Source organism: Columba livia, chromosome 4 (assembly GCF_036013475.1).
Source record: "Columba livia isolate bColLiv1 breed racing homer chromosome 4, bColLiv1.pat.W.v2, whole genome shotgun sequence".
Taxonomy (NCBI): Eukaryota; Metazoa; Chordata; class Aves; order Columbiformes; family Columbidae; genus Columba; species Columba livia.
The window spans coordinates 11,148,861-11,174,195 of record NC_088605.1 but is presented as its reverse complement, the minus strand read 5'-3'; the positions used below and the strand labels follow the sequence as shown (position 1 = coordinate 11,174,195).

The 25,335-nt window shown below is 41.9% G+C and overlaps 1 long non-coding RNA gene across 2 annotated transcripts; it reads right to left on the bottom strand.

Moving 5' to 3' along the window:
* Window positions 1-3,288: 3,288 nt before the first annotated feature.
* Window positions 3,289-24,489, bottom strand: LOC135579328 (uncharacterized). 2 transcript variants are annotated; one of them, XR_010472110.1, is made up of 4 exons: window positions 23,441-24,489; window positions 20,478-20,612; window positions 19,076-19,097; window positions 3,289-11,020 (listed from the first exon to the last, which is right to left on the bottom strand). It is a non-coding gene; the product is annotated as an uncharacterized LOC135579328 (long non-coding RNA). The 2 variants fall into 2 exon arrangements; XR_010472111.1 differs by lacking the exon at window positions 3,289-11,020 and adding an exon at window positions 13,348-13,974.
* Window positions 24,490-25,335: the final 846 nt, after the last annotated feature.

Sequence of the window (25,335 nt, the reverse complement as noted above, 5' to 3'; positions counted from 1 at the left end):
TGTCCATTCCACAGCTGGAGGAGCGATGCATCCCTTGGCTGCTGCCAGTCTCTTTGGCAGGGGAGCAGAGCCAGGACTATTTATTAAGTAGCTCTGTGGTTAACATAGCAGGAGGAACCATCCCTGTCTGGGGGCTTCTCCAAGAAGGTGCAGTTCAGGTGTGTAATGCACTGGGTACTCAGTAGATGGTCACAACTTAAAATGGGGCAGAAGAAGTTGAGCTAAAAGCCACCTGTCTGTGGGGATTAACCTGTGAAGTTCCTCACCCAGCAGAGCACCAGACCTGCAGCTGTGGCAGAAGGAAAGTAGAGGCTGCTACAACGAGCCTGCTCCGAGCCCCCACTGAAGACCGAGGTGCTTTTCATTTTCGTCTGGGAACTTTCCCCTCATTACCCTTCTGACAGGATGGGTGCAGACAGCATTAGGGACGCTGGGCTACACACCGGCCCCAAAGGAATGTCCTCCTCCTCCTCCAGCACCACCTCAGCCCAGGGGAGGCACATCAGCACTTCCAGCCAAACATCTTCCCTTGCAGGATTTCTTTTTTTCCATCTGAAGTTGGCTGCAGGAGTGCAGGGACCCTCCACCCCACCCTCACCCCAGCTCCCCACAGCCACACAAGTGAGTCTGGCCGATGTCTTTTCCCAGGGCTAAAGGGGATTGGTGATTAAAGAGGCCTTCTGAACAGCTTTCCCAAAAAAAAGGAGCTTACAAAGTCCGTTTGTTTAACCTTTTCACAGCAGCTTGACCCTGTCATGAAGAACAAATCACTCCAAAATGATGTCAAAGTGTGGGACTGGCAGAGGGGCTCCCAGCCTCTTCTTCCTCCTCCATTGCACACCCAGGGATGGGTCCAGCCTTGATAAGGACTAAGGACCCTTTTCTGCATTCTGACGGTCCCACAGCTCCGTACAGCAGCTGTGAGTTCTGACCCCCACAAAAGTAGGACTGGATGAGGGTGGCTGTGTTGGTGGCACAGGTGATACGCAGCTGTGGCAGCCCACAGCTCAAAGCAAGGGCTCTTGCATCCAGTATTTCCCAAATATTAGATGCACTTATGAAGTTGTTCATTCTTTTCTCTCATACTAAGTCCTCCAGCCAATTTTTTTTTTGTTTCTATTGCCTATTTTCAACCTTTTGCGGACTGTTCAACAGTGAAACCAGGGAACAAACAGACTCGCTAGTGAAGTTTAGACGTAAATGGTACTTGATTGTTTAAATCTTGTTACATTCTTTATTTTGTGAATAAGTAAGGAACTATTCAGTTTGAAGTAACCCTTAAATGCTTATTGAGACTCTCCGATTTTCAATTATAGTTGTATTTTCACTTAATTCAAGTGATCAAAGCAAAAATGCATAAAGAATTGGACAAAAGTTATTATATTCCAGTGTTTTCATGAAGTGATTTTCTACATGAACAGGAAAATGAATCCTAATTGCTTACCACAAAAATATCCTCAGGCAATGGTAGTACAATTAAGACTTTTTCTTTAAATAGTATACAAGCTAATGCAGTACATATGATGCCATTAGCAACTTCAAACCAGTATTTGGATATTCATTTAATCTAAACCAGTGTGTGCTAACACAAAACTTAGCAGTAATAATAAATGTAAACTTGGGTAGGAAAGTAAACAAACTCTGTTGAGTGCATAAGCCATTAGTCAAAAACAACAGAGCCAGATTTTGATATCAAGTATAAGCACTACAGAATTTGTTTTATAATAGCTATTTTTTAGTCTTGTTCTGTTTGGCTTTTTTAAATATTGTAGAGAATACTCATATTTCTACTGTATTGTATTATGCTCAGTGATTGTCCTCATGACAAACTTTTCTTTTGTTTGTGAATTCTGAAAAAAATCAACAGCAGCAGAACAAACTCGGTAAAATGAGGAAATGGATGAGTTCATGTGACTGTTACAACTGCTTGTGTAAATTTTAACACTCTAGTGATATCTCTGCTTTGTTACCTAATGACATTTGCTGCAGAACAGCAATGGAAACAGCCTGGTGAACTGTAGGTGGCACAGGCAATTTAAATGCTTTGTGGAAAACCAGCTGTGTTAGTTGCCAGGTGCTTAAAGATCCTTTCTGTAAAGCAGAGTAGGTTATTTAATCACTATTTTAACCCAGACACTTATAAAGTTTGTGGGAGGTTACCTCATCTGTTGAGGATAACATGGCACAGACCACTTCCACCAGTGCTTTCAAGGGAAAACGACAGTTCTCCATCTCAATTAATTTTAGATAATGGTGTCAGCTGGCAGAAAGAAAATAACAGTAACAGCACCAACATTAGGGTAGTAAAATAAACAATCCACATAAAGACATTTCGGAAGAAACCAACAGGATGGAAGAATTTTCCAGGTTTCCTTATCATAGGGGAAGTTCCTTGTTTTCACTGCCTCTCCGTTCATGACAGCTCCTGTGAGCCCTGGAAATCCCTGTGGAAATTCACATTCCCTGCTGCCTCCCAGAGCCTGGCCCTCGCTGCAGCTGCCAGGGCTTCCTCTGCTGCATAGTTGGCAAAGAAAGCCAAGATGCCAGGAAGTGAAGTGGATACATGGCTTAGTAAAAGACTAATCCCTGACCCTTGTGAGAAATGAGTCACTGAAGGGCAAGGGACAATGCCTCCCTTGGTGAGGAGCCTCAGCCATGAATCCCACCATGGAGCATGGTGCCCAGGCAAGCCCTAGCCCAGCGAACAAGAGCCCAGGGAACATTTACTCAGCAAGGAGAAAACCTGCATCAAGTCACCCCCCATGTTAAAAGGGAAGAGGTTTTGAGCAGTGCTGGAGAGGACCATCAGGCTGACTGGCATGTATGTCCTTCCTGCTGAAGCTGTTCCACTTTGTATAAATAATTAAATCATCTTCAGAGCAAGGACTTGACCCTGCATCTCTTGCATCCCAGGTGAGCACCCGAACAACTGGGCAATAGAATCAATCTCTTGCTTTTCTCTCCCTAGCCCAATGAATATTTAATTGCCTAAACAAAGTGAAGCAGCTCCAACGGGAAGGAGTGAAAGCCGCGCACCTTGCAAAAGCTCTGTAGCTCAGTGGTTCATCTATTTTTCCACCAGTGTTTTGAGTCCCCGTGGACAAAAGCCCTTGGTATGTGAGAAAGGGGATTGTGTTGACTGGATGGTCCCCTCCAGCAGAGTCCTGAGATGGTGGGAGGCAGCTCCTGTCTTCTCACTTTTTCCGTGGGTAGCCACGTACACATTTTCTTCTACAGCTGATAAGACTGACGGTCAACCTTGATATATTTGCCTAATGATTAGAAATAGTCACCTAGGAAGGAGAAAACCCAGGCAGAACCTGCATCTCCCAGGAGACTACAGCTACCAGGGCACACACTGCTGCTTCTGCTCAAGTTGGTGAGAAAGTTGAACAGATGAAGTTGGATTGGTGGGAAAGACCATGTGCCCACTGGTGGGAGTTCATGTCTTGGAAGTGTCTTGTCTCCCACATGGCTACTGCATCCACACACAGTTCCTTTATCCACTGACTGAGGCAAAACACAATCCAATGCATCACAACAGTAAAAAGCATAAGGAAGAGCTGCAGAGAATATAAATGTAAAGAATAAGGTCATTCTGCCTAAGGCACTTTTTTTGTTGTTGTTGTTTAATAATTCCACAGGAAACTAGGACATCCAGTAAGGTTTTTATAGCTAATGCAGATTTTTAAAATAAAGCACAACTGAAGGGGTTTTAGAAAGTGTGCTGAACCAGAAAAGATATTACTCAGGTATTTCTGTAGCCTACCAAAGTCAAAGTGGAATGAGAAGTGCCCTCTAGGAAGAATCACTCCTAGTCTCACGTGGTCCTGAACTGCCTCAGCAAACATTTCCTTAGCATTTTTTTGCTTACAGCAGGCACAAAGAATTAAAGACCAACTGTTTGCAACTGCACTAGAAATCCAATAATGGGATTGTGTGTGAAAAAGTGATATTTAAGCTATTTAACACAGATAATCAACTAGAAGTCCTCCATTCTGACAGCATGTTGCTTTACATTTCCCAAAAGACTTTCTTTAGGGAAACTTGGGTATCTGTTGTCACACTGGAAAGCCATCTGTGTTGTTTCCACTGTCCTGCCCAATTGTAAAATTAACTCCTACCTGCTGCAGAATGAGGATTAGGTCTGGGAAGTCAATGACGGAAAAGAGCTACGGCAACACGTATATCACCTCTTCAGTCAACTGCGCTGGCAGATGGAGGTGAAAGTGTACTCAGTTAGCCCTGACTTCAGCAAAGGGCAATTTTTTGAGTGCAGACTTGCATTGCTTGTAATGAATTAATTTATCACTTGATTTTACCATTTTGGCCAAAACTTGTTGAGCCCAGCTTTTTATTCTTTTCTCCTGCAGTGAGACTCAGTCCTGTCTAACAGAGCTTGTTGGCAGAGAGGGTAGCAGGAAAGTCATAAGTCAAGAAGAATCAGATCAAGAGGGTCATTTCACAGACAGACCCAGCTGGCTGGGAGCATTTTCTGATTGTTTCCCCTCTTCTAGCTGCAGAAAGAATTGCCTTTGCTGAGTATGTTTAAACTAAATTTGGAGAAGGGCTATGAAAGGGCCTGGAAATGCAAATGGTATTGTAACCAGTGCTGGGGATGGGAGACATAGGACTAAAAGCATCACTTCAGCCACAGCCTCTTGTCACGGCCCTGCAGCACCACACGATGTACTGACCAGACATCATGAGACATGTCTGGCTGGCAAAGGACTCAGCTTTTCCCTGTCATCCCCGATTCGCATTGCACAGGCTTCTTCAGTCATGCTCAGGGCAGGGATCTGGCAGGCTGTAGCTGGAAAAACATACTGATTTCATGCCTTCACCTGTGTGCTGGTTGTGTACTAAATTAGCAAGAAGGTTTTTCGAACTCAGCTAGCTTCAGTCACCCTCCAATATCCTCTTCTCTGCTTTTGGAAGACCCTGTTGTTGTCCTCAGGCTAAGGATTCCCTGCAAAGGATTCCCCATCCTCCTGTCATACTGACCTATTGCTTTGGAAGAGTTCCCAGAGCAAGCTTTCTTAATACTAATGTTGAGTCAAGGACAAGGCCTAGATTTAACCACATTATTTAGTTTGAAGTACACTGCTTTGGCTTCAAAAACTACTCTAAGATGTTGCTCAAGTTGCCAGTGGTGCTGCCTCAGTTCAATCAGGTTTGTGAGCAACGCAACTGTATTCTCCCTGTGCTCCAAAGTATCCTTCAGAAGTAGTTTTCATGATGGGTTGTCACAGACAACGTCACTTCCAACATGTTACGTATCACCAGAAGATCAAAGAGAGGATAAATCTCTTGAAAAATCAGGAGTCAAATTGTGCTTGAGCTCAGATAGAGCTGAGCTTCACAGATGGAGCCGGAGATACACCCAAAGCATGATGGCATGAGGCTGACATGTCCAGAACATGAACAGCATGTTGCACACACTTTTCCAGACATGTCGTACCAAGGCAGTATGACAGGGAAGCCTGGGATTCGCAAGGGTGTCAAGCACCAAGTAGACCAGAAAAGCTGGACACCAAACTGAGAAAGAGACACAGCCAGGAGACAGAAACAGGGTATCTTTTCTCTTTATTTACTCATTTATATTTGTATTTGTCTCCCCTCTAGGCCTGCACCCTGCCCTGCTTTGGGTTTTTAATTTGTCTTCATTTTCTCCTCCTGTCCTATATCCAGCTTTCTGCAATGACAGTCAGAGCCTGAATCTCTCTCCTTGTGCTTCGTCTTCCCACAGATGATATGACTCCATGTTAACAGATGTTGGTTTGTGTTTTTGCATGTGTTTTCTGTATATCCACAAACTGATTCAGAGAGATGTATTGCGTACTCTTTGCGCTTCCCTCCTATCAAGGCAATGGAGGCTGAAAGCAGAGCTCCTAAGGAGCCCTGAGTCCTGCTGTGCTCCATGAAATCACACATAGCAAACTCTTCCATAACTCAACGGATTGGGGCCATATGCCTGCTGTTATGAAATATATGGAGGAAATATATGCTTCTCAGTAATGTGAAGAAAAGCCACTCAGCAGTTTCCATATAATATATACGCATATTACTTTGAGCAATATAGATGTACGACTTTATTTAGAAAAGTCATCCTCATTTCAGCAGTCACTGCCAGGACAGCACAGGACTGGGGAAGGAGTGCTCATATAAATGTGGCTAGAAAGGAGTTTTAATTTGCAAGGCTGCTCTGGTGCACAGGAATGGGATATTGGTGTGTAAACGGGTGGTGTCATCACTGGGGGAAAACACCGATAATGCAATTTGGGCTTGCTTCGTGCCATCTTTCAGCTACAGAAGGACTAAAAATCTTTGTCACTGAAGTGTTGATACCATGTATCTGGTAAGATGACTTGTATGGTTTTGCTCTTACACGGCTCTTTTGTTCAAGAAAATCTAATGAAATTTGTAAATCTTGTTTTGTTGTTGTTGAGGACTAAAAACCATCTGAGTCAGCATGGGGGTTGTAGGGCCTTGTGGCTTTGCCTGAAAGATAATTCACATAGTGAGAGCATTCAGGTCAGTTAAGCCTCAGCTCCAACATGCTCTCCGTGTGCAAAAAATAACACTTCAAGTGAGCAGAGTTCCACAAAATGAAAGAACTAATTCCTGAGGTTAGAAGAATTCAGCCAGTCTCAAGCCATTAGGATCACAGCCAAGCAGGGAATGTCATGGAGCCAATTGGAGCAAAGCTGCCAGGGCTTTACCACGCTTAAGACCTAACCTTAGGTTGCTCCACGATCACACGATCACAGCTCTAAGGTTCACAGGCAAATATTCTCCCCACATCCCAGCAGCGCTTCCCTCCATGGAGGCAGGGATGAGCTCAAAGAATGCCAATTCCACAATACTCCTGATCGCCAGCAGGATAGGGACAGACAGGCCTGGCAGTTTAATTTGCTTTTATTTATTTATTTTTTTTTTTAGAGGAATAAAAACAACAAAAAGACAACCTAGTCTGTCGTGAGATTTCTGACTGATTGTGGAGTAATTTGGACAGAATGGAATAGAGCCTGCTCAGTGGTTCATGAACAGCACTTATCCGTACTCCATTATTTTCCTTTTAGTTTGCTTTACAAATTAGTAAAGGGCACCAGTGTCAAATTCTTGATGCAAGCCTCTGTGTGAAATGATAAGCTAAATCCTAAATTGAGGTCAAAGCTGTTCATGTGGTTCCTGCTGCTAATAAAAACGCTTTTCTTTGTTCCTGCCTGCTTAGAATGCCTGCCCCATTTATAAATAAGATCTTATCCCAAAAGAGATACCTCTATGTAGATGTTGGGGAAAGTACCCTTCTTAAACTCTAACTTCTCCTTAAAAATATACCATGTTTTGTGGGGTGAAAAGTAGCATCATTGCATCAAGAGTAATAAATTCATAGCAGCTTAAATTCTTGTTCATTCTTTATGTAGAATCTAAGGGTATTTTTCTGAGTGGTTCAAAATGTAAATAAATAATTGGAGGCATCACAGAATTATGTTCCAGTGACTTGTCATTTATGATACCTCCCTTTAATTTCAGTTCAGAGGATGCGAGGAGTTTTCCCCCGTTTCCTTTTTTAAACACTCTTTTCTGAGTCCAAAATGAAAAAACAAAACAAAACACCCACCACAACAACCACCAACAACCCAACCCTGTAGTGATTTAGAATGAGCTCTTGCCACCTGCAGAGCTCAAGCTGAGGTGACAAAAGGTGAAGGATGATGCAGTGCCTGGAAGGGTGATGTCCTACCTGGGCACAAGTTTTCATGGGCCTAAAGCTGAGTGGGAATGGCTCACAAGAGGTTTGGTGTCCCTCCCTGAGGAATAACAGATTCTGTCAGAGGGATGTAGTCAGTTGTTTGGACCAGTTACAATTTTATCCTGAAAATCATTACCTTAAAAACACTTGACTTCAAAATTTCCATATATCTTTCAAAGATTTGGAGCCTGAATCTGGCTTTTAACGTGGGCTATAAATACCAACTTTACTGTAGCTACATGTAGCACTTTATTTTAGTAGGCAGCTGATCCTCATTGACATCAAACTCAGACACCAGCAGTCACTGTGACTCTTGCCTTCCCCAGTTTAGTTCCCTCTGCTGTCACTGTAAATGGTTTGGAACCTGATTACTACAATCAAACGTATTCTTAAATACTGCAGAAGTTGAATCTTCAGACTTAATTTTTTTCTTTTCTTGTGAGAAAGTAAATCAATTTCCCTGTGAATACAAGAAATGTCATTGATACTTGTTGGGGTTAGATGGAAAGTGTTCAGAGAAGCCTGCAGTATCCATTCTTTTTCTTCCTTTTTTTCTTTATCTCTCTGCTAAGCCCTTGGTAACTACAGTGAGATGAATTAAAAGTGTCAGTTTGAAATGGTTGGAAATGAGTATAAATTGGAACTGTCTTTGCTGAGAACTAGTATGAGATGGGATCAAGGCTAGAGGCAAGGGAGGTTTTAAAAAGGGCATCCCAATATTTGGCCCACTGGCTGTGCGCTTGCATGTGTGTGTGCTTAAAACTACCAGTAAAACACAACCATAAACAGACATGTGAAATCAAACCAGGGAGGACTGTTTCCTTTTGTTCTGTTTCTATAAAATAATTTTCTAATTATATTTATGATAATAATAATAGTCATACAATGCAAAATCTATGTATCTTTATAGTGATTTATTCAGTGATCTCCTACTTTGCTCAGTGAAGATAATCCTCATCGGCTTTACTTTGAAAGAGCTTAAACACTTGTCTGAATACACATACAGGGAGAGGCAGAGTGAGAATAAAGCCAAAAGATGTTTGTGTGTCTGCCCTGGGAGCAGCTGAAAGGCTTTAGAGATGAGAAAACAAGAGAGGTGAGGTCTACCTGGGGGGGGGGGGAAGAGAGAGAAAGGGAAAGAAAGAAGAGGAGGAAAGAAAGAAGAAAGAGGAGGAAAGAAAGAAACATCACAGAACCAGGGACTGCAATCCTCTGCCCTTTTCCTCAGGGAGATGTAATATACTCCAAAGACAACGTACTCCAAGGAATATTACTGATTTTACTCAAGACAGGCTTGTGAAATATTTGCCTAGTAAAATACTCTGGTGGCACAAACACCTCAAAAGGTAGGCATTTCTGCACAATCTGCCTGGAGACAGATAATGCTTGTCCCCAGCTCTGACACATCAGAAGCTCACAGGTCTAAAGATGACAGGCATCTCGAAAAGATCTATTTTACCCAGCTTTCCTTCAAGGAAGTCCCAGATCAATTCACCATAGGGATTTTTTCACAGTCAAGTGTTGCTGTCAAAACCAGCTGTGAAGTGAGATTGTTGAGTAAACAGCCTGTTTTCTCTGCTGTTGTACACTGTCTCTCCGCAGAGCCTCCCATCTGAGCAAGCACAGGGAGGTGAGGAGAGGAGCAGAGGAAGGAAAAGCCCAACAGATCCCACACAGACAGTCCTCCCCAAACAGCTTGAGTTTCTTCACAAGTAAGACTCCTCTCACCTCCAGAGATTGCAGATGCCCTGCAGCAGTATTGCCTGCTGTGCTGAGATCCCCTCGGGGATGTAGGGCTGGTGGAGGAGGAGAGTCAGACACGCTTTTAGCCACATCTCCTGGGAACAGCCCTTTCCATGTCCTGCCTTCCCCGCTCACCTCCACTCTGCTGAGGCTTGGGCCAGTTGTAATTGATTTCAAAGACCGGGTTTAGTGATTTTTAATACTAGTTAAGTGGGTGAGTTGAGATGTTTGTGTCGAAATGCCTTGAGGAGGGGAAGAATTCTGTATTTCCTGTTTTTTGTCTTGCTCCACAGAATCTCATTTTTTAGTGAACAGATGGAATATTTTTGGTTTGTTGAACATTTTGTCATCACTATTCAGCACCAGCTAACCTGCCAAAAGCTCTTGAAAAATACACACTTATTGCAGTCTTTGGTCCTCTGTTTTAAAAGAGCAACTTTCCTCCTTGGTTACCATGAATCGAAAGAATTCTTTCTTTGAATTTTTTTTTCTGCCTTAAGATCCAAACACTATTCTCTACCTACCTTAACCAATATACTTTGGTGTAACTGGCAAAAACTCATTCAAAGTAAGATAGAAGTTATTCTCTTAGAGCAGGAAAACTCTTGGATGAAACCAGTAGTGACTGGAATCTCTGTTCAGGGAAATCTACCCTCTATTTGTCAACAGTGGCTGACAGTTAACTGTGATTTTTTTCTTCCCCAGCTGGAGGTGGTGGTTTCTATTAGCTTTTAAATGCAGTAGTACAAGGAGGTTTAGGTCAGGGGTTCTGCTCAGTCTATCACACCTCTGCAAATTTCACTCATTTGCTTTCTGTCCTGCTGAACTGAATATCTTGTGCTTGGCTGAGGCACAGTTTCTACAGAGCAGACATGCTTCTTGTAGAAAGGCTGTCTTCAATCAGCGACATAAAAGATGGACCTCACATGACTGCCTTTGGTAGAACATTCCCCTGTTGAATCACCATGATGGTTCAAACCTGTTTTCTTTGCAATCTGAGTTTGTCTGACTCCATTTTCTGTTGCCAGACATTTTTTTGGTGGTTATTCTTTTCATGCTCCTTTTCCTGTCCTCTGTTTTCTACCACCTCCTACTTTTCAGAAATCTTTAAACTGTAAAAATCAACTCTGGACACACAGTGTCCACATATGTACCCCATGTACAGATAAAAATCACACCCCTATTTTTATTCACCACTCCTTGGTCAAAAGGGAGAATGCCCATCTCATGCATTTGGATTGGATTTCTATTAGAGTATGACCACCCATGCTGTATAGAAAATCTGACTACAGTTTGCAACCAGCCTCTAGTTCATCTCTCAGACTGAAATGACAGGAACAGAAAAGACTATATTTTTTTACTGTGTTATGACCCTTACAGTGGTTGTCCATGTGTTTGTTACCTCTGCATCTTGACTGAATGTGAGACTGTGAAACCAGCAGAGAGTTACAGAGTGGCTGTCAGTTTGTTTTTCATCTGTCATCTCCGATATCCATGAAATAGAAAAGAGCAGGACCATGGCTGTAAAACAAAGCAAAGACAAAACATATTTTAATGAATAATGTGCATGTTTCCACTGGAGAAAATTTGGTCTAGTAAACAGCAGAGGAGGTCGGTGAAAATTTTATTTCTACCATTGTCCCATTGTCACTGTGTGGGGTAAGGAATACTTTGCATTTGTACAGCACTTTACTAGCAGAATTTCCTTATAATACACCCTGCTCCTTTTTCCTGATTTCCAGTCAGAAAACGCGTTTATGGATCTTAGAATGTAGAAGGAAGAAAAACATCAAGAGGCACACTGGAGTGAGTGTGACTGGGCTTCTGCCCATTTTTTTAGGACTACAAGAGAAAGCTATCTCAGAAAATAATATTAAATGTACCCTCCCCTGTCACCATGGTAGTGAGTCATGTCTCACTTTGCATACTGTGAGTCCTGAAGAAACTTCCCCATGCTACTGGAAGGAGAAACAGAAGAATTTGCTTTGAGGGACTCTGATACAATGACAATTATTTACAGCAAAAAATCATAGTCATAGAATACCAGGTTGGAAGTGGCGTCAAGGATCATCTCGTCCAACATAATGTTCATAAAGGACATTTATACTTTTTCTTGTAGATTCCTTAAATTTTTTCCCTTCATTTTCTCAATGAATAGGGTCCAAGACAAACAGTCCTATCCACTGCTCCCCAGCAAAGAGAGATGAGAAGACAATTTAGGCAATCTATGTCTGATTTGTGAACTTTGATTCTCTGAATTTCTGAATTTGCTTTAGGAGCATGTTCTGAGCTTTTGTGTAACTGAGATCCAGCATGTGATGGCAGACTCATGCTGCATGAGCCCCTGATTCCATTTGTCAGCACGGATTGAGATTTCAAGGTTAGAGGTCCATATATAACAACAACAAAAAAAGAAAAACACAAAACAAAAAAACCCAAATGCCCCCTCTCCCCAAACAAAAAAACCTACCAGCCCCCATACCTAAGTGCCAAGAGGAAGGACATCCAGGGAAAGAATATTTCAGGCAAGAAAATGAAAAAAAGGGGATTGGCTTTTGTGGAAGAGACTATTTGTGACTGTGGAACCAGCCAAGGGAAATGAAAAATCACTTAGGTCAGTTGAAACTCCAATATTTGGGGAAAAAAATATTCAGAAGGACAATGTGACATCCTCCAAAAAACTGACTTAACCTTGAAAAATCAACAGACGGTGAGAAAATTGAGGAAGAGAAATGTTCTTTTGTCTTTTGTTGCTGATCATTATGTATTTGTTCTCTGTACTGCTCAAAACCAGGGACTACAATATTTTAAAGCCCTGTAAACCCAGGCACGTCTGTCTCAACTAGCATACTAAAGAGAAATGCTCAAAAAAATCAGAAGCCTTGGAAAAGAGTAACAGAGAAAAAGTCCAAGTGCATGGCAGGGGAAAATAAAATTAAAAACAAAAAAGTGACTGCAGTGGTATAATGGAAATCCATGCAGAAAGTTTAAGATGTGTTGACTTCAGTTGGTGTGAGCTCAATGCGTCAATGCACCAAACATCTGCCTGGACACCAAGTTACTCTTGGGTGTATTATCCTTACAGGTAAACCATTGATAATCTCAGTCTCAGATGTTTTTCGATGCACTTAGCTCCTTTTGTCAACTTCCTGAAGTTTCTTAGAAATCCTGATTGCCCCGTGCTCTCACTGAGAATAAATAAAAACCTGCTGAGCACTTCCAGGTATTTATTCAAGTATTTGATTTGGAGCTGGAGTCTTCCATCTTCTGCAATTCAACACAGAAAGCAGCAAATTATTTTATATTAAGTGATGCAGTCAATTTAAAACCAGAAGGGCTGTTATTGTAATCCTATCTACTACAAAGCACAAACCCAAGGAATTAATCCAGTAATTCAGAATTCAAGTATATCTGGACAGATGTTTGTAGAAGTCTTCTGTCTCCAAAATCAAGAGCTCTAATTTTTAGGACATGTCTACATCTGATTATTGCCCATTCAAAAGCTGACCAAGTTACCTAATGAAATACTTAATCAGTCAAAAACATGAATTCAAGAAAATCAAATCTTTACACAGAAGAATTTCCAGTATTCCTGTAGATAAAACAGAAAGATAGATAGATGTCTATGTATTTTCATATTTAATATTATTTTCATTTTTAAATAGTAAGCATAAAAAAATTATATTACTCAAAATTACTGAAACAAAATGTTTTATTAAACCTAGGCCGTTCTGAGAAAATTTCTATTAAAACAAACAAACACACACACAATGCAACAACAAACAAAACCACAACCAAAACAAGCAAAAAAAACCCCCACAAACAAATAAACCCTCCCTCCCCCTCAACCCAAACCTGATTTAGGTCAAAACTATTTTCAGATCATTTAAAATCATAATGAGAAAGAATTCTACCAAATCGTTTCAAACGAGCTCCAGTTAAAGGAGATTTACACTTTTACATTCATAGTTCTGCTTCTGAAATTCTCTTTTAAACAACCATTTGTGCAGTATTTATAGTACAAAAGAACGGGGTGGTTTGTATGTTTCTTATTATTGCCATTGCTACAACATTGATTGCAGCTGCATTAGTGGAATATTTTCTGAGTCCAAATTTAATCTTATTTCTACCACTCTAAGTACACTGAGAAGAAATAAGAATTCATGAATCAGTGTGCTAATAGACAATACTGGTGATAAGAGACACTCTTTTTGGCTTCAAACAAAAGGAATTAATGTGTGTTTTGTTATGAAGACCATATTCCACAGATAGATGAATGCCTCACCGAAAATTCAGTCTGGTGATGTGAAACAATAGTGCTGAGGATCGAATGGATTTTACTGCTTCTTTTGTAGAGCTGTGGAGCAAAGAATTGCTGAAAAGAAGCAGCAAATCAGCAGAGACTGTCTGTACATCGTGATGTGGTTACCAACCATTGCTTTGGAAAAAACTGTCAGAAACTCCACATATTCCAGCTGCAATGCAGAACAGAGGAAAGCCACGAGCCCAGTTAAATTCACACTTTGACTCACAGTCACATAAGTTCAGAAAACGAAGGTGGATTGTGGTTATTTCTGATTTTAATGTACTAATTTATTTTTATAATTCCCAATGTAATTTATCTGGCAGACTACATGAGGGGAAATTAACTCTATTTTCTCTTTTATTGATTTAATGATGTCTTTGACATTCATTGCTTTATATGCGTTAATTTGTGTATCCAGGTAGCAGTTACAGTAAAAGTGTAAATTGTATCAGTGTACAACAAAGTATTTACAAGCACACTATGACAAATGTACTCAGCACTTCTAAGTTACCATTTTCTTGGATCAAGAGGAAAGATAAAACTGTAAAATTTCACTGTAACAACATTTAACACATTAAATAAGGCAGTGTGAGGTGAAGCTTTTCCAGGAAGTACAAATCAAAAGGAAGCACAATACATCACTTAAACTTTAAGTGACATTTATGTTAATATTTTCCTTCTTGGTCCAATTTGACAGACTGCTATTGTCCTGTTAAATCAATGTTTACTCTTGTTAATGGGCAGGAAGGAAAAAAACTGAGATATTGTGTTGCTACTGAAGCCAGATTTTCTGTTACTTATAAGACAAGTAAACGCAAACTAAAGGTGATGTTTTGACTTCTGCCTCTTATTGCATCTTGCACTCATCAGCTGCTGCTGGAGAAATTAGCCCAACCCATAATCTGACTGGTCACTCCAAACCTGCCACATATGAGCTCAGTTTAGTTGGTGTAGCTGGTCTGCACCAGCAATGCTGCTGACAGAGACAGACCAGTAGTGGCTGACTGAACAAGCAAATTGGAAGGAAACAAAACAACAACAACAAAAATACATAAGGCAGGAGAGTACAAAAATAAAAATGGGAGAAAAGCAGAGGCTGTGGCTGTTGTCAGGATGCAGACAAAGCCAGAGAGGAAGAGAAACCTTTTATTTCATCTTCCACCTCCCTGGCATTACTGCCTTCAGAATCCAAGGGGATCAGAGTCAGCTGGCAGACAAAAAACAGGGGAATCAGCAGGAGTGATGTGAGGGTCTGCTTCTAGTCCTCCCTGCTCATTTAACTTTAAGCCTACGATTAAGTTAAGTTGAAGTTAATCAGACCCACTGCTGTGTCTGAAAGCAAATGTTGTTCAGCTCTGTGGAAAACTATTCATATAATTTTCACTGCTCTACTTCTTTATAAAGATTTTGAAAATGCAAAGCCATCAAAATGATGGAAGAACACCATTCCCTTTGAACTTCAGAAGTTTCTGAAGGGTCTCTGCTAGTCCCTGTGACAATCATGAAAATAGCTTTTCAGCAGATGACACAGCTCTTTGTTACCCCTACGGTCTTTTTCACTGAGAAAGATGCTTTAAGCTCACTCTTCTGCCAAGTCTGTGTCTGTAACACTGCATAGTTTTCACACCGTGGTTTCAAATTAAGCTTATAGCTGTCAAGGGGACAAAAATCTTTTAAAGAAAGTAAACAGACAATCAAATATGGCTAAGTAAACAGAGCGTGATTGCTAGCGATACAGTCTGATTCCTGAAAGCCAATACCTGGTGAAGGGTTGGCAGGCAAGAAAGGTCTACACACCAGCTAGTTCTTGTTTTACCTTCCTTTTTCAGGGAGGAAACACTTTTCCCCTGCCATAGGTTGTCTAAGGGGAGGACACTGTGCGCATGAAGCTGGCCCCATCACTGTCCCCAGATGTCCCTTACTCTCCATGGCCAACTGGAAACACCAGCCTGTGAACAGTCAACAGCAAAATGGGTTTTATTTCATTCCTCATGGGACCCCAGTGCCAGCCCTAAGAGCGAAGGTCCTGTACATCACCACTGTAATGGTGACAAAGCTTCCTCTTGCCAACACCAAGAGCCTTTTGGCCTGCTGGGGAGGGACCTTTCTTGGAGTGAAATAGAGGGAGCTCTGCTCCCATGCCTATTACTGAATTCTCCACAGAAATTGCAGACAAGGATGCCAATTAACACTAATTGGGATTTTTTTTTTATATTTGGACACATGTCCACTAGGAACCTGATTGAGTGACTGAGACAAATGACTCATTTTGCTGTTACCATAAAGTAACCATTGTAACATTTGGGGTTCTTTAAAAGGAAAATACAGCAGATGTCACCTGCTCCCACTAAAGTCAGAGATTTGCCACCACTGAAGGAGAGCATTTTATCTTTAGTTGCTAGATACTTGACCTACGGGTAAGTATTATATCACCTTGCAGTGCTTTATCCAGGGAGAACACCTCTCTAGATGAAAATATAGTCAGAGGTATTGCTACTGATCTTAGCAACACCTTGGGCTTTCTTTGTAAATGCTCTTCAAGTTTTTTTTTTTTCTTGATGCTCAATTTAAGATCCAATTTGAGCTTTATGTCCATGCTGAAGCTGGCTTTCAATTTCTTTTAAATTCTTCCTAAACACTTTCCAAATACCTAAATATCTTTGATTCATGGTGGGCTCAAGACTAAAGGAGTATATAAACTTCTCTGATGGGAAACAGGAGGAACTGACAGCTCCATTACAGACTTGTCAGAAATCAGCTGTGTTTAAAAGAGGACACCAGCCTCTGGGTCTCCTGTCCAACATGAGGTAATGAGGGAACAAACACAGACACCACATAAAAGGTGAGGGACCCCAAATGCAATTTTCAGCTGCTCATCCAGAGAAGTAGGTAGCCAGCCTAAGGCATCATTCTTGAACAACTCTCTTGGCAGAGAAACTGGTTTTGAAAAATGTTGCTCATTTAGTTTTTCTTTCCCTGACCCATGGCCCTAATGTGTGGATCATATGCAAAGGCAAGATCAGAGATGACAGATCAGTTTTGCTCTCAGATACAGTCAGGTAGATTAATAAATTCAGCTCAGTGAGTTTTGCATTTAGAAGCAACAGCTGGAAAATTCCTTTTAGCACTTCCTTGACATAAATCAGTTGAAAAACAGGAGGGTTTTCTTCCAGGATAATTGTGCTAGAGTCTCTAGTCAAGCCTCAGCTCTCCCTGGTGTGGAACACAGGGCCCAACCGGCCTGGGAGAGCTGTGGAAACAAATCTGGCCCTTAAGTTTTCCTAACATTCCTAACATCAGAAGTGAAGCAAGGCTTTGGAAAAAAAAAAATATCATTTTGTCAATCACTTGATTTTGACTGAAATATAATATTACCTACAGAAATCTAAGAAGTATTACTTGAGTTTCACTTAATACCATACTGTGTCTGATTTTTACTTGGGGATAAGAATAATTCACTGCACTATGGTGCTCCCTCTTCCCGAGGTCTGTTCACACTATCTGTAAAGTATTTCTGTCAATGTGCCAAGAAAAACCTGCATAACTCTCTCTGCAAACCACAGAGCAACCAGGTCAGCCATTAGTGTCTTCAAATGATGGACATGCTTGAGGCAAAGGTTCAGGTGAGATACAGTGGCTGCTGCAGACTACTGGGCTATGGTGTTGTGGATTGTAAACCTTTGTGAAGTTTCTGTAATATTGCTCCTAAAAGCAATATTACAGCTTCATTTTAATGACCTTATTGATAAACTGAAGTAGCTCCTATTGCATCATGCACTGGGAGCAGTGCTACACTACTGCTGAAATACCAACCATCCAGACAGCAAATTGAAGGGCTACAGAATCACAGCATGTTAGGGATTGGAAGGGACCTCGAAAGATCATCTAGTCCAATCCACCTGCTGCAGCAGGAACACCCAGATGAGGTTACACAGGAAGGTGTCCAGGCAGGTTTTGAATGTCTCCAGAGTAGGAGACTCCACAACCCTCCGGGCAGCCTGTTCCAGTGTCTGTCACTCTCACTGAGAAGAAGTTTCCTCTCATACTTAAGTGGAACCTCTTGTGTTCCAGTTTGTACCTATTGTCCCTTGTCCTATCATTGGCTGTCACCGAGAAGAGCCTGGCTCCATCCTTGTGACACTAACCCCTTACATATTTACAAACATTAATAAGGTCACCCCTCAGTTTCCTCCAAACTAAAGGGACTCAGCTCCCTCAGCCTTTCCTCATAAGGATATTTCAAATTCTCCTGAGAACTCTGGAATTATTTAAATTGTAAGTTGTTGGGGGAATAAACTATCTTTTTATTCTGTGTTTGGATAGATGTTAACATTTTTAAAATAGTGTATATAAAAAAAAAATCAGATTATCTTTCAGTGAAAGCTATAACATTTGTTCTTCATTCCACTAAAGTGTTAGCTAGGAATAGTGTAAATTATCCCCATTAAAGGAAAAAAGCCACTTAAATATTTCTGACATAACATGATGGATACTTTCTCCCTTCACAGACAAAAAAAAGTATAACCCATATCGTTATATACAGACTCTGTTTCTAACAAAGAAGAGCTTATTTTCAAAGAAAAAACCTCACTTTTTAATGGTTGCATAATTTAAGCTGCAGTCTGAGAAGGATTTTATCTTCAGATAAAAATAATCCCTAATCAAATTTCATACTCATGCAAAATATCTTGGAATCAAAGTGCAAACACATTATTTTCCACACAAATTTGTGTTTAAATTATCAGATCTCTTCTGCCATAATTTCAATAATATCATAAAGCACTGGTAATGTCACTGAGGTTGACACTTAGAGATTCAACAACATTCAGTTTCTGAATAATGAAAGGTAATCTAAGATAACAGGAGATGAAAAAACAACACTAACAGGACAGAAAGGAAACAAAATAATTCACAGACTTTTAAAATTACATGAAAGTCATTTACTTGCCAGCTATGCATTCACCAATACCCTATTCGTAAAATATTTTGTGCATGATTCCAGTGGGACTCTTCATGTGCATAAAACTACTGTGGTGTATGACTGTATGAAACTGGGGCTCATCCTGAGTTTACCAGGTAACAGGCAGCCTAGAAAAACAGCAGCTCAGAGGGGGAAGGATGCTCTCTAGAAACACAGGAACGCCTTAAGCATTGGAGACAACTAGTTAAGCCAAATAAATTATTTTAAGCACAAGAACAAAAACATCACCTGCCCATGAATACACAGAGGGCAGACTAGGAATTACACTCGTACCACAAGACACTCTTACCTGCATCCCTGGCTCGCTATGCCTAAAAAAAAAAAAAAAAAAAAAAAAATTAAAAAAACCCATTTAAATTAGCAGGTCAGGTCTTACCAAACTGGCCTGCCTTGAACCCTTCCCACATGAACCCTATCACTGACATCCCATCCTACCCAAATGCACCTAGAGCAATCCTGTTTCAGGAACAGGATGATTTATTCTGCTTGCTTTGAGCTCTACTTCCCAGGTTCCAAATCATCTAGAAGCTGCTACCGAAGGTAAGTCTTAATTTTCTTTCAGATTTAATTACTGTCACCTGTCACCTAATTTTCCATGAGGAAACCATTCACAGAGGTCACCATAATGTTTTCCTTACCAAAAAACCATCACATTTGTGATGTTCAGGCCAGCTTTTCATTTTATTTTTTTTTCCCCAAAAACAATGTAAGGCCTTGTACTGGGTGTGGCTGAGGTGGAGTTAATTTTCTTCATGGTAGCCTCTATGTTGTTGTGTTTTATATTTGTGACCAAACCAGCACTGATATCTCACCAGTGTTTTGGCCGTTGCTGAGAAGTGCTCACACAGTGTCAAGGCACCCTCAGCTTCTCACTCTGCTTCCCCAACCAGCACACAGGGGCTGAGCAAGGGGTTTGGAGAGAACACAGCTGGACAGCTGACCCATATTGACCAAAGAGATATCCTATGCCATACAACATCATGTTAAGCAATAAAACCAGGGCATAGTTTTTTCAAAGAAACAGTTGCCTGAAGTCTGGTTGGGCATCAGTCGGCTGATAGTGAGGGACTACATTTACATCACTTGGGGTTTTGTTTGTTTGTTTGTTTTTTTCCTTCATTTATTAAACTACCTTTATCTCAACCCATAAACTTTCTTGCTTTTTGCCCTTCCAGTTCCCCCTCCCATCCTGCTGAGGGTGAGGGAGCAACAGGCTGGGTTGGGGTTCACTTGCCAGCCAGTGTCAACCCAACACAGACCTTGATTCTCCAGTTGAGTCCAGTCTTCGTCCAGGTATCCCAAACTGAGTTCTTAAATGGAACATCTTCTATAATATGACAACTCTCTGACTCATCCCACAGTTCTAAGACATGGTGCTTTATAGGAGGTCCAGCTTTCACTCAAACTGGGTCCATTTTTCACAAAGAAAAACATAGTAATTTTCATTTAATAGTTCATTATACACTTTGGTAAGCAAGTTGAAACTTAAAATACCTGTTTTAATAGAGACCATGTTTTTGCTCTATCACTTTATTTAATATTTTATTCTTATAATAGTTTTATTTAATACTTTTTTTCTTATGAAGTGTTTGTGGTGGGGCTTAACTACAGCAATACCTTCCAGAAGGGCAACACAACGAGGCACAAGAGATCCTGGCTGTTTCAAAGGTTCATTAATGACCTCCTGATACCTTATTGGTGAAGGAGACAATGAGAGGAGAGACTCTTCCGGACCTCATCCTTGCAAGTGCAGAAGAAATGTTCAGGGATGAGAGCGCTGGAGGCAGCCTTGTCTGCAGTGACCATGAAATTGTGAAGCTGATTTCCTGAGAGAAAGGAAAAGAAGAATGGCAGGATGACAGTCCAACAGACTTTGGCCCATTCAGGGACCTACTTGGAAGAATTCCATGGGATATTGTCCCAGAAAGAAGAGGCTCAAGAGAGCTGGCTGGTTTTCAGCCTCCTCCAGTCTCAAGAATGGCCCTTGCAAATGTGCAGAAAAATCAAGCAAAAGCAACAGGAGGCCTACATAGATGATCAAGGAGATCTTGAATAAATTCTGACACAAAAAAGCAGCAAGGGCAGATGACCCAGGAGGAATATAAAGACACTGGTCTAAGCATGCAGGAGTGGAAGTAACTGCCACCAGAAATTGAAATTGCCAGCAGGTCAACGGAGGTGATCCTTCCCTCTGCTCAGCAATTGCAACACACATTTGGAGTGCTGTTCCCAGTTCTGGAGTCCTCAGGATAAGAGAAATTGTCTTACTAGCATAGTCTGCTGAAGGACCACAAAGATGATGAAGGGACTGAAGCACCTGTCATGAGGAGAGGCTGAGAGAGCCAGGACTGTTGAACCTGGAGAACACCCAGGGGAATATTATCAATGTGTAAATAATACTTCTGTGAGGAAAAAGAGTAAAGAAGATGGAGCTGTACTTAGTGGTATCCAGCAAAAGGAAGGAAGGCAATGAGCACAAACTGGCATGCAGACAAATCCATTTAACTATTCAACAACTTATTCTAGCTGACCCTGCTTTGAGCAAGAGGGGCTACTATCTCCAGAGAAAACTCATAATCATATAGGGATATTCAATCTGATAGAAAGTCTCATTAACATGCCTTAGAGATCAATGTAACAAATAAGAATTGGGGATGAAAAATAACAAAATAGACAAATTGAAGAGGGAGAGAAAGTCTCTATAACCCAGTGACAGATTTCACACTCAGGAGATCTTAGCTCTCATCTTGCCTCACTTTTTTTCCTTGAGTTATCCTCTTAAAATGGAAGAGTGCTAGCAAGAAATCCTCACCCTAGACCACCCGATAGCGAGCAGGGGAACCAAGCGCCTTCACTCCAGGACTATGCTTCAATTCAAGCATGAGATTCAGTCTTCCAGACCTTCAAAGCACATTTTAATCCCTAAGTAAATGGGTAAAATACATCAGCTGTGTCAGACATGACACACCAGGATAAAGGAGACCCTAGAGATTTTCCATATGGTACAGATTGTTAGGTCTGTCCCCCTGAAATCTTGTAAACAGAAGACAGAAGTGTCTCCCTGCTCAGTTTGTGGCTTATCCTGAAAGTCTGTTCTTCCTCCTGGGTGCTAGTTGGGGAACTTGAGACTCTCTGATTCCTCTGATGATACACAACACCAAACCAACTTGGTAGCACTGCAACAGACAAATCCCACTGGGAACTTAAGCATCAGGGACAGATACTTCCTAAAAAGACAAAACTTACCAGCTCTGTCCTTACACAAATTTAACAGAAACCTTGTAACACAGCCATTGGGATAATTCCATTATTATTCAGAAATGGTCTTAAAAGTCTTCATAGTATTGCTAATTTCATAATTCAAATATAGCCACATATTTCCCTGTAGACCCAGCTGCCACTAAAATAAAATAGGAGTTTGGGGAGCATTCAGCCTGATTTTGATCTGTGGTCTTACCTGGTAGTACAGAAATGAAAAATGCGCTCATCACTGCATTTTGTTCCACCAACGTATGTTTTATAATGTCCCATTTCAAGACAAAATCAAGATTTAAGGTCTAACTCTTTGCTTTGTTGGTACAGTTGCTAATACCTGAAAGATGCTTTAAAGTATCAGCTACATAACCACAGTTACAAGCACACAGTCTTGCCCAAAAATATATTCCAAAAGAGTATCTCTTCAGATTTTTTTTAACGGCCAGTTTAAAACTAAGACTGATTCTATTAATTTACTTTCTTACAGTTCTTGAGATTATTAAATCTGACAATAAACCAGTTGCTTTGAGGGGTGCTTCTCCCTGCCTGGCTGAATTAGGCCATCGCGTGAGAAGGCTCCAGCACAGAAACCCGCGTCCTCTGCAAAACAGACAGCCCCGAGGTTTAAGAGATTATACTGGATGAGTCATTACACAAGATTTACTTCTGGCCGACTGTTTCAATGAATAATAATGCTTCCTCCAAACACAACTACCCAGAAACTGGAACCTCGACATTTCCTAACCTCTTCCCAATGGCAAGCTCTCAGCAAGCAATGGCACCAGGCATCGCCGCCAAAGGCTGGTAAATACCAGGATTTAGAAACAGCAGTGAGAGGGAGCTGTAATGAGATCAGTGTCGAGGATTGCAGCAAATGGCCTATAAAGCAATTTTAAAATGGGATTTCCTGCAACAAAAGCCAGCTCCCGATAACCTTTTTGCAATAATAGGAGGTGAAAAGGGTTTTATTTGAATTATAATACCCGATACTAAGGCGTGGACAGGCAGCTTTGTACTCTCCTAACAGGCGACTACCCAGGCAATTTATTATCGTGAAAAAAAAGGAAACTTTAAAATTAATCTATGCAGGTACATCCAGACCCAAATTACTGTGCCAGGAGAATCCAGAATTGTGTAATCGAAAGGAGATGAACGGTCACATCAATATTTGCTGTTGTTACGCAGAATATTAGAACGGAGGAGTAAAGCCACAAATGAGAGCAAGCAGCAAGCGCAGCCATGTTTCCCTTTCCCGATTCCATTTCAGACATAGTTCTCAAGTGAAACAAAACAAAAAGCTAAAAAACTTTATGGAATAGATCCGAAATAGATATTTTGTATTCCAAAATTTCAAGGCACTAAAATGTCCTTATTCAGGGTTAGGCAGAGGATTTCTTACCTGGGAAAAGCCCCTTCGTTTCTCAGGACTGATCTCTTTCCTTCTCCTGCAAACCCCCTCATACAGCCAAGTCTCTGATACTTGGCCGGAGGAGCTGGGGCGCACAACCCCCGGCAGCCCCGGCGCCCGGCCCGGCACGGAGCGAACACGGCCGGCCGGCTCCGGACCGAACCCAGGCATTGTCCCGCCATATAAGAAGGAGAACAACAGCTCCAAACCCCCGGTTGCCTCCCCCTAGGGTACAACACCACCCCGAAAGAACGCAGGTCCCTTGCGCTTTATTTTCAAAGCTGCTCCCTCCCAGCTGCGCGCTTCTGCACAGAGCACATCCGTGCTAAAACAAAACAAATCTATTTTTTTTTTCTTTTACTTTTAAAATAAGACGGTTTAGCAAAGAAAACGCCTCGTTAGGTACATCTGCTCCTGATTTTCCGGCACTGCGTTCACATGAGAATGTAGTTAAATCAAAGGCAGACAACTCGGAGGAGGGAGTTTTCATACTTCGCGGCTGCCCAGGCAGCTTTCTGGTCTTTAAACTGAATTTGTAACACTTGGGGATTTCTTTCCACGTGGAGGCTATTAGCGTGGCATTTAAGGGCTGTTAGCGCGGGGTTTGTTCTTGTTAATGGTGATGGCAATTTAAAACTACGTGTAGCTTCACGAACACTTGTATTACTAGCCTGTTTGTCCCAAAAAGGGAGAGGTACACCTAGGAAAAATAACTACCTGCACTCCGTGCTGCAAATCTTCTCGGGGGTGCTGCCTGAAGGTGATACAAAATGTAAATGCTGGCAGAGCCTTAATACCTCGAATTATGGCAGTTATTTTGTTTTGTTTTTGTTTTTTTTTTCCCTTCCTTTTAAGAAGAATGAGTGCCTGAATTATACGGACCAGTAAAAAAAATCAGGAAGGTTACAATCGCTTACCATCGCTATCGACATTACACTTGAATTTAATTTAGAACGTGAACTAATAGCAAAGGCAAACTTTAAAGACAGCTGTCCATCTGAGCTGGGCTCTTCTTTCCATTTAGGTCTGCCACCGTCTTCACTGCGGAAGGAGGTGTTTGTATGATTTTACACTTCACCCTATTCGAGCATCCGAGCAGCGTTTTCGCCACTGCTTTGGGGATGCTGTCACTGCTGGCGGGGTTGCGGCGGCCCCGGGCTGCCCGTTCCGAGTCTGTACATCTTGCAGCATCTCCGGGGCTGGAGCAGCACGAAAAATTGACCATTTTACCCGCCTATAAGCAGCAGCCACTTGTGTCCCCCGGGAGGCTTAGGGCTTCAAAGGGATTACCTTGGTTCGTCCTCTCTGGACCCTGGCTCCACGCTCGGAACTATCCGAACTGTCACTGGCCGTGACAATCAGTGGGTGTCCCTTCGTCCTGTCCCCTGGGAGGGGGAACACAGGTTGGCCTGAATCTCTGCTAGTCCCTTTCCCTAGCTGCTCTCGGTGAGCACGTACGGCACTGACAGAGAACTGACCGCTTTTCCGTGATCGGGAAAAGGAGGAGGACGACAGGTTCATCCCTGGAAAATAGCCGGGCGCGGTGGGTTTGCCACGTTTGCAAAGTGGGGGCACTACTGTGAGCCCGGGTCTCGCAAAGAGCAGGGCTGGCGGCAGCTCCCCTTCCCCGCCAGCCTGGGAGAGAAACCGCCCCTTTGCCCCATCCCTCCCCCCGAGCCGACCTGCTTGAGGATGAACAGAGTAGATGGGGCAGAAAGGGGGTTTGGAAAGGAGCAAATTTGCTCATTAAAAAGGCTTTAAAGGTGACACAAGTCTGTCAACCAGCTGATCCGAGCCCTCTGTTCCGCTGGGCGTGTGGTGTCCCCCTCCCCCGGCTTCATCCAGGCTCCGGCGGGTTGCAGGGCCATCTCCGGGCAAGGGGGCAG